General features: G+C 42.9%; 1 long non-coding RNA gene and 1 pseudogene across 9 annotated transcripts in view; both read left to right on the top strand.

Annotated features, from left to right (window-relative positions):
- The window catches only part of LOC110284956, a 12,556-nt gene extending 7,720 nt beyond the window's left edge, over positions 1-4,836 (top strand). For 3 of the 9 annotated variants that reach the window (XR_003835457.1, XR_003835456.1, XR_003835451.1), the window contains 2 exons: positions 3,206-3,387; positions 4,226-4,836. This is a non-coding gene — a long non-coding RNA (uncharacterized LOC110284956). The remainder of the gene's footprint in view (positions 1-3,205; positions 3,388-4,225) is intronic. The other 6 variants (XR_003835453.1, XR_002376999.2, XR_003835454.1 and 3 more) reach the window with 3 other exon arrangements.
- Positions 4,837-8,091: 3,255 nt separating this feature from the next.
- On the top strand, positions 8,092-8,528 carry LOC110285121 (annotated as a pseudogene).
- The last annotated feature ends 5,859 nt before the right edge of the window (positions 8,529-14,387 follow it).

The following is a 14,387-nucleotide window of genomic DNA, read 5'->3' as shown; positions in this document are numbered from 1 at the left end:
GAGACTGCTTTCCTCTGGTCTTTGACAGCCCTGATCTTCTCTTGGTTTGATTTACTGAGTGCTGTCATTTCTCTGCTCTTTACTCTCACAGTCACACATTCAAACCTGATAAAGTTCAAGACCCTGAGTGCTTGCAGCTTCCCAAGACTGACAGTCCTGTCCTCCACCCCAGCCAGCCAGCTGAGGCTGATTGAATCCTCCTGGACAGAAGCCTCCAGGGATCAGAAGCAGCAGTTAGTCCAAGGGGACAGGGAATGCCCTGGCCCCCTCTGCTATTTCAGCAAACCTCAGTCCCTTCTCTCCTGAGATGGATTGTCAGAGATTTGAGGGTAGGGAAAGAGCTGAGCTTCCACATGCAGGGCTGGTTAAGATGGGATGGAAACTTCTAGACGGCTGCTCTGAGAGCTGGGTCTCCTAAATCTACTGAACAGTCATGGACTCAAGACTGAGACACTTAACCCCGAGGTGCCTCAGTTGCTCCGTCCATAAAATGATAAAAATATTGCTTCACACAAACACTCATCATGAACTAATGACCAGGGTCCTACTCGCCCGAGCCATCCTATAGGCTCCACGGAGATGGGAGTGCATATATCTGTCCTGGCTCTTCAGTTCCTGTCAGGTTCAATACAAATTTAGATGTTAATCTAAACACTACACTAGTGGGCTAAACAAAAGGAATGATTTGTCTCCAAAGGCCAAACAGTTAACTTAGACTCAGGTTTCCAGACCACTGAAATGTCTTCTGATGGAAGATGCTTTCTAAATACCTTATTTTCTGCCCATGAATATAAGAGAGCAAAACCAAAGAACATAAACTACAAGTGGTAACCAAGGATGGAGACATTTTATTCTCAGTGTGGATAGTGTAAGGGCATTGTAGTTACTAAGCATCATTTATTTATTGCCCAAATTCATGTTTTCACTTAAAAAGTATTATCTTTAAAAGTATCAAAATTTTCTAGTGCAGGGGAGTAGTCCAGTGGAGAGCACGTGTTTAGCACGCTCTGAGCCCTTACTTTAATGCTTAGCATCACAAAACAAACAAGTAAATCTGGTGTAAAGTAATTATGGTAGCAGTGATCCAAGTAGATGACTGGCAATCTAAGTGTTCTCACCTTGGTAATTAAAGAAAGAGGAGAACCGACATTCCTGGACCGACAGTGCTGTGCCTTGGTGGTTGGGGCCCCAAAGAGCTCACAGAATCTGAAATCTCTCTAAGGAAGACCATGTCTGCCAATATGAAAGCCCTTAAGCAAAGAAGGTCAGAAGCCCAGGGCTAAAACACTTAAGATTCAGCGATTTGTCATTCCATGTGTCCCACAACACAAGCGCTCTGAAGGAACAGTTCACTGACACAAACATGGAGGAGCAGGTGGGATATGACAAACTGTTGGTCAAGAGAATGAAGGAAAACAAAGTACCCTGGGAAGAGCTTGCCAAGAGTCATCAGCTGTCCTCGATGAGAGCTTATACTTCCAAGTCTGAGTCCAGGCAAAAATAAGTCTTTAAGACGAACAAATAATCAAACCCTGGGAGGAAAAAGTTGGCTAAATTGTGGCAGATACCAGTAATTCCCATGACTCAAGAGGCAGAGGCAGGAGGAACACTAGAAGTCTGTGGCCAGCCTGCTTTACATAGGGCTAGGCCAACTAGTATTATTTAGAGAGATCCTTTCTCTTTTTGTTTTGCTTTGGTTAGGCTAGGTGTGGTGTGGTGTGGTGTGGTGTGGTGTGGTGTGGTGTGGTGTGGTGTGGTGTGGTGTGGTTTGGTTTGGTTTGGTTTGGTTTGGTTTGGTTTGGTTTGGTTTGGTTTGGTTTTTGAGACAAGGTTTCTCTGTGTATCCCTGGCTATCCTAGAACTCAATTTGTAGATGAGGCTGGTGGGAAACTCAGAGATCCGCATGCCTCTGCATTCCAAGTGCTGGGATTAAAGGTGTGTATTGCCACCACCCAACAGGACTATGAACTATTTTCATATGACTATGAAAGGTATAATTGCCTCTCTAGCTCTCATGCCTAAAGAAAGCACAAAAATATCTAAGGGGACAACTGTAGTGACCCTTTTAAAAATTCAGCACAGTTGTCGGCTACCGTGGTTAGAAGGCACTTTTTACCTGAGAGATGGTGGAAGTAAAGTATTGTATATTTTATATATTATATATTTTATTACATATTATATATCACACTATAACATATAAGTTCCAGTACTTAGGATATAGAGGCAGATCCATGTGTAGCTAGTTAGAGGCCAGTTCTGGCTCTTGACACCCTGTCTTTAAAAAAATGGAAAACCAGCTGGGCGTGGTGGTGCACACCTTTAATCCCAGCACTCAGGAAGCAGAGGCAGGCGGATTTCTGAGTTCGAGGCCGGCCTGGTCTACAAAGTGAGTTCCAGGACAGCCAGGGCTATACAGAGAAACCCTGTCTCGAAAAACCAAAAAAAAAAAAAAAAAAAAAAAAAAAAAAAAAAAAAAAAGGAAAACCAAGGCATTAATCCCAGCACTCAGGAAGCAGAGGCAGGGGGATCACTGTGAGTAGGTGGCCAGACTGGCCAACATAGTGAGTTCCAAGATAGCTGAGACTATATAGTAAGATCCTGTCTCAATAAAACAACAATGAAAACCAGGGTGAGCGAGATGGCTCATCAGTTAAGAGCTCTGGCTGTCTTGCAGAGAGGACCTGGGATATGATGGCTCATAACCATCTAACTCCATCCTGTCCAGGGGATCTGACATCCTCTTATGGCCTTTGTGAGTGCTTTATGCATGTGGTGCATAATATATAGACATAAAATGCACATAAAACAAGAATAGATGAATCTTTCTTAGAAAGAAAGTCAAAACAAAGCCAGAAGGCACTTTTTAGCTCTCTAGTCTGCAGATATCATTTGCATATTACAAAGTTGCTTCTTTCTGACCATAGTTCTGGCCTCTGTGGAAGAGCTTAGGATAGACTGATATCAAATGACTTCTCCTGGCACATCCTCAGTCAGATTACCACTCTGTTTATGGTACCACAATTAGAGGCATGTAATTATCTAACAAAAACAGTATAAATGTTACATCATTTATAAAGCAGTACCTAGCTAAAGTCTAGCCAAAACCACAGCCTAGATCCACAAAGCAAGCTGTTGGCCTTCAAGTTTCTTTCTTTCTTTCTTTCTTTTTTTTTTTTTTTTTTCTGTTGTTGCTTTTCCAACACAGGGTTTCTCTGTGTAGCCCTGGCTGTCCTGGAACTTGCTCTGTAAACCAAGCTGGCCTCAAACTCTCCTTCCTGAGTCACCATCCCTGCTCATCCTTCAAATTTCAAAGGCCTTCTCAGTGTCAAGAGTTCAGCATGTACTGAGCCTCTGTGGAAATGGCAGGGTGAACAGACAGGAGCGCACGTGAGTCAGCCACTGAGTCATGAGTTCAAATACCAAAGACACAGAGAAAGTTTACTGTAAGCACTTATGCAAATCTCTCACTAACACTGCTTTCTATTTTCCCCACTTGTTCAGAGGAGGTAAGGATATCTTCTATACCTAGTATGCTGTCCGGACTGTTTGGCAAGAAAAATGATGAAATTCTACTTTAGGCTACTTATGGGGTAATGAAGGCTACTTATGGGGTAATGAAGGCTAATGAATGGGGAAAGAGGATATCAAGGCTCAAAGACTTCAGAGAGGGGAGTTGTTTAAAGGCAAGAGGTAGCCGGGCGTGGTGGCGCACGCCTTTAATCCCAGCACTCGGGAGGCAGAGGCAGGCGGATTTCTGAGTTCGAGGCCAGCCTGGTCTACAAAGTGAGTTCCAGGACAGCCAGGGCTATACAGAGAAACCCTGTCTCGAAAAACCAAAAAAAAAAAAAAAAAAAGGCAAGAGGTACGAAAAAGCCTTTGAGAGGATACAATGTAACCTACTAGAGGTCACTGAAGGCCATAAACAGCCTGAGTGTATTGATGCACATCTATAATTCCAGTACCGGGGAGTCTGAGGCAGGAAGAGTGTTTGAGGTAATCTGGGCTATATAACAAACAAAGCCAAAATCCTTGATCTTGTGGTAGTTGTGGAGGTTCAGCAATTAAAGGTGGCTTATACCAACCACCTTTATACCAAGCTGAATACAATAGTCAGTATTGTCTAAGGAAACTGACAGAATGAAGACAGATATGTGGCTGCACCTATACATTGTGAATTATTATAACATATAGCATTACATAGTAACAAATCCCTATGACTTATTAGAATGACTTGCAGGATATAGTCTGAGTGGTCCAACTATGGATACCATACAGCAGCAGCTGAGAGCCTGGTCATCGTCCACGGTGCTGGATGTCTCCACAGTCCCAATCTGGCACCAGAGACATGGAGGATTCGTGAAGAACTTCTGGTCCTAAGAGTATGCTGGAAGCCCAAAGAAGATGGCTCAAATATCAGCCAAGAATGCGTAGGATCACCAGATGGGCTTGCCTACTGGCATGCAAAGCAGGACTTCCTTCTTTCTCTTCCTCTCATCACCTGGCTTGCAACCAACTGAAAGACACCGCCCACTTTTGTGGATTTGCTGTTGTCTTTACATTGCCTTTTCAGGACAGGGTTTCTCTGTGTATCCCTGGCTGTCCTGAAACTCTCTACACAGACCAAGCTGGCCTTGAACTCAGAGATCTGCCTACTTCTGCCTCCCTGAGCACTGGAATTAAAGGCTTATGCCACTGTACCCTGCTGATACCACCAACTTCTGGGATACAACTTTCTGCTTCAAATGATCAGCTCAAGAAAAGTCTTTGGGGGGCTGGTGAGATGGCTCAGTGGGTAAGAGCACCCGACTGCTCTTCTGAAGGTCCAGAGTTCAAATCCCAGCAACCACATGGTGGCTCACAACCATCTGCAACAAGATCTGACTCCTTCTTCTGGAGTGTCTGAAGACAGTTACAGTGTACTTATATATAATAAATAAATAAATCTTAAAAAAAAACTTAAAAAAAATAAAAAATAAGAAAAGTCTTTGGAAAGAGTGCCCAGAGGTTATTCCAGATCCAATCAAGTTGATACAAAAGACCTGAGTTCCACCCCTGGGACCATTCCCACAAGCTGTCTTCTGACCTCCATACAAACCTTAGGGTGCGTGTTTGGGGTATACACTTGAGTGCTTGCACACACACATAATGAATAGATGTATCAGAAAGGATTTTAAAAACCTTGATCTGGTGCTGCTTGGAGCAGGTGTGGTGATACACTTCATGTGCTTGTAAGCCTTGGAGAATTTGTGAACAGAAGCAAGAGGATCAGCTCTAAGACTGTTCTCGGCCGCAATATACTGAGTTGTGGCCAACCTAATCTCTACGAGGCTAATCAATCAACCAATCAATCAACCAATCAATAAAAGAAATGAGGTTTGAGACTTTGAAGTATCAGCAGATTGTTTCACTATTTTTATCCAAGCGCAGTGGGACACATCTTTAGTGCCAGAACTCTGGAGATCAGCAGAAGCAGACAGATCTATAAGATTGTGGTCTACATAGTGAATTCCAGGCTAGCCAGGGCAACATAGTGAGGCTATGTCTCAAAAAAGAAAAAATATATATATACTAAACTGTGTCCTTTAGGACAAAAGATAACTGTCAACTAAGAAGAAAGAAATTATCAAATCTCAAAACTATTAGCTGGAGAATTTACCATGATATGTGAAACCTTTCAAATGTTGCAATGAGGGCCAAGGCAGGACTGAGTCTGCCAAAGCTACTGTAATGAGATGTTGGGCATTAAAATGAAGCCCCAAGTAGTGGCTCAGTAATGTTGAGGTAGTGGTTTCTTCTACTTAAGGGTTTCCCCAGAGTCCAGGCCAGAAGCCTGGCATATGTAGGTACACACTTATGAATGAATGTCACGTTAAGACATACAGAGTTCCCCAGTCCCTGAGTTTGGCATTCCCTCCCCTCACACAGAGACACTGTATCACCGGCTTCCTAGGGATGCCACCACACATGTATCTCTGAGAATCCAATTTCCAGACTCACAGGTTCAGTGGTACATGCTGGGGACCCTTGAGCAGCAATTCAGGTAAGATGATCTCTCCACAGAAGGGGCCCATGACAGCACTGTGAAGAGAAAGAGACTCAAACCAGCAAGCCAATGCCCTACATAGTAGGTTACGATGCAGCAGAAGGCCCTCCCTAGATGCTAGGATCTAGTGCTTGGTCTTTCTAGCCTCCAAATAAACGTGAATAAATACTCTAGCCTCAGGCATCTACTAAGAGGACCAGCAACAAACACAAATAAGTAAATTCATATACTAAAATATTTTTTAAAAGGGAGAAAACAGATGAAGACATCACATACAGACACACAGGCACGGATACATGCACTCACGCACGTACACACACTCCAGTTTTTTAATCTAGTGTGGACTAGAATTTGATAAATAACCCAGGATGGCTTTGAACATCCTGACTTTCTGACTTTCTGACTCAGATCCCTCTGAGTGTTGTGACTATGGCGACATGAGCCTATTGCCAAACTCCAAGACCTACGGGGGAGGGGGAGAGAGGGGAGCTGAGACAAGGTGTGGCACATCTGGAAAGAAAGAGGGATTCTCAATTAAAGAACTGTTCCATCAAACTGCTCTGTGGACATTATCCAGCTTGATGATCGATGTGAGATGGCCTACCCCATTGAGGGGAGTGTCACTTCTGGTGTGTGTGTAGGGGGGGTGGGGCAGTGGCAGAGCTGACTAAGAAAGCTGTGTGTGAACAGGAGCAATGGGAACAAGCCAGCAGCAACTTTCTTCCATGGTCTCTGTTTCAGTTGCTTCCTTGGCTTCCCTTAGTGATGGACTATGACCTTAAAACTAAAATACCCACCCACCTGCTTTTTTATGGATTTGCTTGTTTGCTTGTTTGTTCGTTTGTTTGCTTGTGGTTTTCATGGTGTGTAACATAGCAACAGAAACAAAGGTCTGACTCTGCAGTCCTGGCTGGCCTGGAACTTTCTGTGTGTACCAGAGTGGCTGTAATCTTCCTACCTCTGACACCCAAGTGCTGAGATGACAAGGGTGTGCACCATCATGCCTTGCTCTGTTTTTGTTTTTATTAATAAATCAGCTAACTAACTAATTAATTAATGTAGTATATATAAGAGGAGAGGAGGGGAAAGAGAGAAAGGCAAAGTGTTGGCTAGAAAGACCTTCTGGGTGCAGGCTTCTGTCTCCACCTCCTGTTTCATAGGGAACCACTCAGCATTTTTCACTTGGGTTCCAGGTATTAACCTTGGCTCATAGGGCTTATGTAAGCACTGCTTCTGCGGGAGAAGCTGGCTCCCTGGTCCCAGGCCTCTCTTTCAGGGTTTGTTTGTTTATTTGTTTGTTTGGATTGGTTGGTGGTGAGTTAGTTGTTGAGACACTATCTCTTGTTATTCAGACTGGCTTGGAATTTAGTATGTAGTATATTCTTGAAGTTCAGATCGTTTTCTGGTTGATTTAGGCTATAGTTGATAATTCTCCATTTCAAAATAACGATCAACTGGCTGTAAATTTCAACATTTTATTGTTTAAGTTTACCCATTCTATACTGGTCTTCCTTCAAGGCACTAATGCTTAAGAAAAAAAAAGTCAGTTTATTTTTTTCCGACCGGGTTTTATCTGTGCTCACATTGACCTCAAACTCCACGTGTAGCTAAAGATAAGCTTAAACTTCCTGCTTCCACCTCCCGAGTGCAGGGGCACATCAGTAAACCTGGTTTATGGGATACAGGGAATCAAATCCAGGGCTTCGTGCATGCCAGGCAAGCAGCCTACCAACTAAGCCATACATACCCCAGCATACCCCAAATTGCATTTTAAATTAAACTGCATTTTATTTATTGTGTATCTGTACATATGGTTGTGCATGGGCCACAACTTGTGGAGGTCAAAGGCCAACCTGCAAAAGTAGATTCTCTCCCTCCAATATGTGCCTCCCAGGGGTCAAGCTCCCGTTGTCAGGCTTTTCAGTGGGTGCCTTCACCTTCTGAGAGACCTCCCAGCTCCTGCCCAAATGCCTTGAGTGTTAAACCAGTCCGGCCTGCTTAGAAAGTTCTTGACCTGCTCTTTCTCTTGGGCCCGTGTCGCCAGCAAGATGGGCAAGTGTCGTGGTCTCTGAACTGCCCAGAAGCTCCGCAGTCACTGACGGGACCAGAAATGGCATGATAAACAGTACATGAAAGCCCACTTGGGCACAGTCCTGAAGATCAATCCGTTTGGGGGGGGTGCCTCTCATGCAAAAGGAATTGTGCTGGAAAAAGTAGGGGTTGAAGCGAAACAGCCAAATTCTGCTATCCATCAGGAAGTGTGTCAGGGTGCAGATCATTAAGAACTGCAAGAAGATCACAGCATTCGTGCCCAACGATGGCTGCCTGAATGGCATTGAGGAGAATGACGAAGTTCTGGTTGCTGGATTTGGTCGAAAAGGTCATGCTGTAGGTGATACTCCTGGAGTCCGCTTAAGGTGGTTAAGTAGCCAGTGTGTCTCTTTTGGCTCTATACAAAGGCAAGAAAGAAAGGCCAAGATCATAAAACTTGACAATGGAAACACAGTAATAAATTTTCATATTCTGAAGAAAAAAAAGTTCTTAGCCAGCCCGGACTGTACAGCAAGGCTTGTTTCCTTAGAGTGCATTGTACGTGCATACGTGCATACGTGCGTGTAAACATGTGTCATGGTGCTCTGGTGGGAAACAGAAGGCAACTTTTTTCTTTTCAGCCTTGGGAATAGAACTTAGGGAGTGAGGCTTGAAGGCAGGCACCTTTACACAGTCAACCCTCTCCTCAGCTCTATGGTAATAGACATCCCCACCCCAACCCCAGAAGTGGACTGAAGTGGAAACTTCTAGTTCTTTAAAAGTTAGTTATGTCAGATGATGTTTGGCTGAGGCACAGAGCTGAAAGAATGTCTTGCTAAAGCAAACACAGGAAAGACTGTTTTCCTGAAGCAGACACCAGGGAAAGGATGCTTGGATATAGCAAATACATGGAAGAACCATTTTGAAGGAATATAAATATGACCCCACAGACAGCAGGAGATGAGCACTGGGCTTTGGTTTGGTTTGCTCTGCCTCAGTATTCTTCGCTAACGACACACATGTATTGGTTCACCTTACATAGTGTTGTTAAGCTCAACTTGTAGTAACTCTGCCATTGAGAGAAACTCATCCAAGAACTGCTTGTGAGGTTCCTGTGGCAACTTGCCACTTCTTCGGTCTCACCTCAGGCTGGTTGTCGAACATGGTGGCTTCTTCAGAATTGAACTACAGCTGTGGGTTCGTGCCTGGTGTCTGCTTGCTGAAAGGACTGGACTGTAGCTGCTGATTCATATTTGGTGTTTGCTACAGGACTGAACTGCTGCAGGTCAAGCTCGCTCCCAGAGAACGCTTGCTGAACAGGTTCACTTCCTCGTATCCTAACAACTTTTCTCAAAAGCTACACGCTGAACAGCATGGACAGCAGAAGAGACTTTTTTTTTTTTTTTTTTTTTNCTGAACAGGTTCACTTCCTCGTATCCTAACAACTTTTCTCAAAAGCTACACGCTGAACAGCATGGACAGCAGAAGAGACTTTTTTTTTTTTTTTTGCTTTGCTTTGCTTTGCTTTGCTTTGCTTTGCTTTGCTTTGCTTTGCTTTGCTTTGCTTTGCTTTGCTTTGCTTTGTATTTTAAGACACGGGTTTCTCCATGTATCCCTTATTGTCCTGGAACTCACTCTATAGGTTAGGGTGGCCTTGAACTCACAGAGATTTCACCTACCTCTACCTCTCAAGTGCAGGGATTAAAGGCGTGCACCACCACAGCCTCAGGGCCCTGTTAATTTTAAAAGGTATAATGGGCTCTGCTAACTCTCATGTCCTAAAGAAAGCTAAGTAACATAGATGTTTTTGGTCTAGGACACAATAGAGATTTAGATAAGGACCACTTAGTATTGAACCAAAATAACAGTCTCTAAGACAAATAAGAAGTTTTCATATAATCAACTGAAGGGTTAGAAATGTAGTTCAGCTCATTGAGTCTTCTCCTTAAACACACGAAGCCTTGGGTCAGATTATTACCTTATTAAACTAGGCATGGTAGCACATACCTATAATCATAGCACTGAGGAGGATCAAGAGTTGAAGGCTAGACTTGGTTGCAAAGGGAATTTGAGACCACTTTGGGCTCAAATTTGAAAATTTGTCTCAAATATATATATAAAGTTGTGCATATTAGTGATAACCAAGCTATAATCATAGAACCACAGAGACTAGATATAGAGTAAGGGCATAGAGCAGTGGGATTTAACCTTTGGAGTCACACATTAGATATCCTGCATATCAGGTATTTACATTATGTTTCATAATGGTAGCAAAATTATAGCTATGAAGAGGCAATAAAAGTAAATTTATGCTTAGGGTCACCACAACATGAGGAACTATATTATAAGGTCAAAGCACTAGGAAGATTAAGAACCACTGGACTAAAGAGTACAGATAAATCTCATTAGAAAAGGGCTGGCAAGATGGCTCAGTGGTTAAGAGCACTGACTGCTCTTCCGAAGGTCCTGAGTTCAAATCCCAATAACCATATGGTGTCTCACAACCATCCATCATGAAATCTGATGCCTTCTTCTGGTGTGTCTGAAGTCAGCTACAGTGTACTTATGTATAATAATAAATCAATCTTTGGGCCAGAGCAAGCAGGGACTGAGTGAGCAGAGTTGATTGGAGTGAGCAGAGGTTCTAAAAATTCAATTCCCAACAACCGCATGAAGGCTCACAACTATCTGTACAGCTACAGTGTACTCACATACATAAAATAAATAAATAAATCTTTTGGAAAAAAAAAGGAAAAGGAAAACAGAAGAGATAATTATGGGTTGGGAAGGGCTGGGCATAAAAGAGGGGAATACAGGAAGAGACAACTAAAATTAAGAGATATTTAAAGGGTTGTATAAAATCCTAAAGCAGTAGAAATTTCCTAAAATATACACATATTTGAAGGTGAACTAAATGAAACTGCCAAATAGTAGGGGAGACAAAGTTCTAACTTGCTATCTCTTGTCATCAAATAAAGCATCCAGTTATAGGATTGGGTTACAATTGAGTTGTTAGCCAAAAGGGTCCCATGGGAATCCCCAACAACCCAGGCTGCTGCCTAGACAATAAGTTGCTCTCTACAAACTGACAGCAAGTTCCCACTACTAAAGACAACATCCACACAACTCAATGAACATGGAAAAGTTAAGCTAGTGCCTACCCTACAGCCTTCAGTCCTGTGTTTCACTGTCTTTGAAACAGAAAGGCATTCTGCATGCTACCAAAGAGAAAAGTCAACACTGAGCCAGTCCCAACCCCCTTGGTTTACCATGGCATCCTGCCTAAAAGATAGGGCAATGGTGCTGCATACTTGTGGAAGTAACCAACCAGTAACTGATTTGACTTAAGGCCAGCTCCATGAGGTGAAGCCCATGCTTGGACCTTCTTGGGTGAAGAACCAGACACTAGGTAGCCTAAGGACTTAGAGTAAAATCAAATACTATCGGAAAAAACAAACAAACAAAACAACCCTCCCCCCCAAAATACTAATAAGATTACTTTGATGACATTCTGCTATATTTAGATCAGTGCATTGCTCAGCCATCATTAGAGAAACTTGCCCTTCAGCAGACGAGAACAAATGTAGAGATCCACAGCCAAACACTACACAGAATATGGGACACCCTGAAACACTAAGTGGGATGTCTCCACAAAAATCCCTCCTCTCGGAGATCAGGGAGCCCTTCAGAGGAGAAGGCAGAAAGAGTATAAGAGCCAGAAGAGATGAAAGACACCAAGCAACCAAAGCCTCTAAATCAACAGGAGCAAAGCTCATCTGAACTCAGAGACTGAGGCAGCATGCACGCACAGGACCTGCACAGCTCCGTGTCAGGCTCTCTGCGCTCACGGCTTCTGGGTAGGTGATTTTATGGGACCATGAATGTGTGAACTAGGGAACCTCTGATTCCTGTGCCTGTTCGTGGGTTCTTTTCCTTCGCTTGGTTTGTCTTGTACATCTTCCATGTGATAGTTTTTATCTTCTAATACTTTATTTTGTTATATTTTATTATTATCTCGTAGAAGCCTCTTCTCTTCTAATGAGAGATATAAAGGGAGTGTATTCGATGGGAAGGAAGGTGGGAAGGAACTGGGAGGAGCAGAGGGAGGGGAAACTGTGATCAGAATATATGTGAGAAAAGAATCTATTTTTCAATAAAAGGAAAATAAAATAAAATAATGTATCATATACATATAAAATATATACACTTATATAAAATACAATATAAATACAGAAAATACACTAACACTGAAACCAATGATTTTTAAGAAATATATATATATTGGCTTTTTGAGACTGGGTTTACTGGCTGGCCTGTAACTCACTCATTAGACCAGGCTATCCTGGAACTTCCCATCCTGGCATTAAAGGCATCTGTTACCACCATACCATGCTATAAAAAAACTAATATTTTTGAGCTGAATCAGGCCTACCTGATTTAAATCTCCAGACTATAGAGTAGAAGGAGAAAACCTACTCCCACAAGTTGTCCTCTGGTTTCCATACCCGTGCTGTACACAGTTACTCTCGTCCATCCCCATCCATACATGCACATACACAAGCATATGCCTATTCATGGTCCCGCATGTGGAAGGTGAATAAAATGTAATAAACAGTTAAAAACACAGAACCTCTGAGTCCTCCCTTGTAAGCATTTTCTCCTCAACCTCCCCAAAGCCAAAAACAATCAATGCCACAATTTTTAATTTTTTTCTTCAGATAGATAGCTCAGAAATCTGATGGGTAGTGTCTGGTTCAGGGCCATCTTTGTCCTCTCTGAAGGTATGATTTTGGTGATGGGAATGAAAATATTGCTGTTGTCTTTGGGGTCTCTAACCTTCATGATTCACAATCCCCAGGTTCTCCAGACAGACCTGTTGTCACTCCCACATAGACGCCCTGGTGCCTACACCCCACCAGACCCCTTTTGCCATGCTGGACTTTCTTCACCCATACATGCTGGACAGCCTCCACCCACTAAGTGAATTCCCACTGGTCCCCTGGACAAAACAGAATAGGCAAACTATATCCTGCTGTTGAGAGTAGACTCCTCAGAGTGTGGTCAAGGAGTTTGAAGTGTCCATGCAGGCTGTTACTTATCTGATATGCCCAAGAAGTCTTTCAGATTTCAGAAACACAATTGTGGGGATAGATAGATATAGACATAGATATATGAGCTATCTTGGGAACTCAAATCTAAACATAAAATTTTTGCCTCATATATGTTAGACATACAGTATGAGGATACTTTTATGCAATATTTTTACTGCCCTTAGCCATGCCTGGTGGCACAGATCTGTAATCCTAGCTACTCAGGAGACTGAGGCAAGAGGACCAAAACTTGAGGCCAGCCTGGACAATTTAGCAAGCCCTTGTCTCAAAATGAAACATGGAGTAAGATCTGGGGATGCAGATGAATGACAGAAAGCTTGCCCTTATACAAAAGTCTAAATTCAACTGCTGGCATTGAAGAAAGATGTTGACTGAGCTAACGTTTTCACTGTGACCGATTGCACAAAATCCGGTAACAGATTTTTCTACTGCAGTACTAGATCAGCACTCAAGAAGGATCGGCATCGTTTTATAGCTAAAAAGTAATCGTTTTTGACTCAGTTTGTAGCCCAAACTGGTCTCACACTCACTATGTAACAGAAGATGATCTTGGACTCCTGATCTTCCTGCCTCTACTGCCCAAGGGCTGCGATTACAAACTTATCATGCCTGGTTTATGAAGTGCTAGCGATGGAACCCAGGGATTCCTGCATGCCAGGAAAGCACTCTGCCAACTGAGTTCTATCCCCAGCTTCAAGTTCAACGATTTGGATCCATTTCAACCATTCTATCTGTAGACATATCACATATACACTATAATTGGCCCATTGCAGAATATACATCTATAATCTGTGAGTTTTAGTTAACTGTCAGCTTTACGAATTTGTTAACTTGCAGAATACATTCACTGTCTGATGACTGAGTGAGTGGACTCATGATTGAAGCCAAAGGAAATTCTCAGTCCATATTGATGGTAAATTGATAAGCACAAGCTATGGTTACAAGAGGTTTTGTTTCCTATTTGCACAACTCTGCAAGTTACATGATTTTATGAACCCTGCTTCACAGAGGAGGCAGAGAAAGTATGGAAATTGTCTAGGGCCAGTCTCAGTGACAGAGAGGAATCCAAGCACAGAGCCTGGTGCAGGGGCCTAGATTCTGCCAGGCTCTCTTTTACTTCTCCTTTAGTTCCTCACCAAGATGCCCGGATTGGCCTTCAACTGCAAATCCTCCTGCTTCAGCCTCCTGAGCAGCTGAGATCA

Source organism: Mus caroli, chromosome 18, assembly GCF_900094665.2.
Source record: "Mus caroli chromosome 18, CAROLI_EIJ_v1.1, whole genome shotgun sequence".
Lineage (NCBI taxonomy): Eukaryota > Metazoa > Chordata > Mammalia > Rodentia > Muridae > Mus > Mus caroli.
This window is presented reverse-complemented; position numbering and strand designations above follow the sequence as displayed.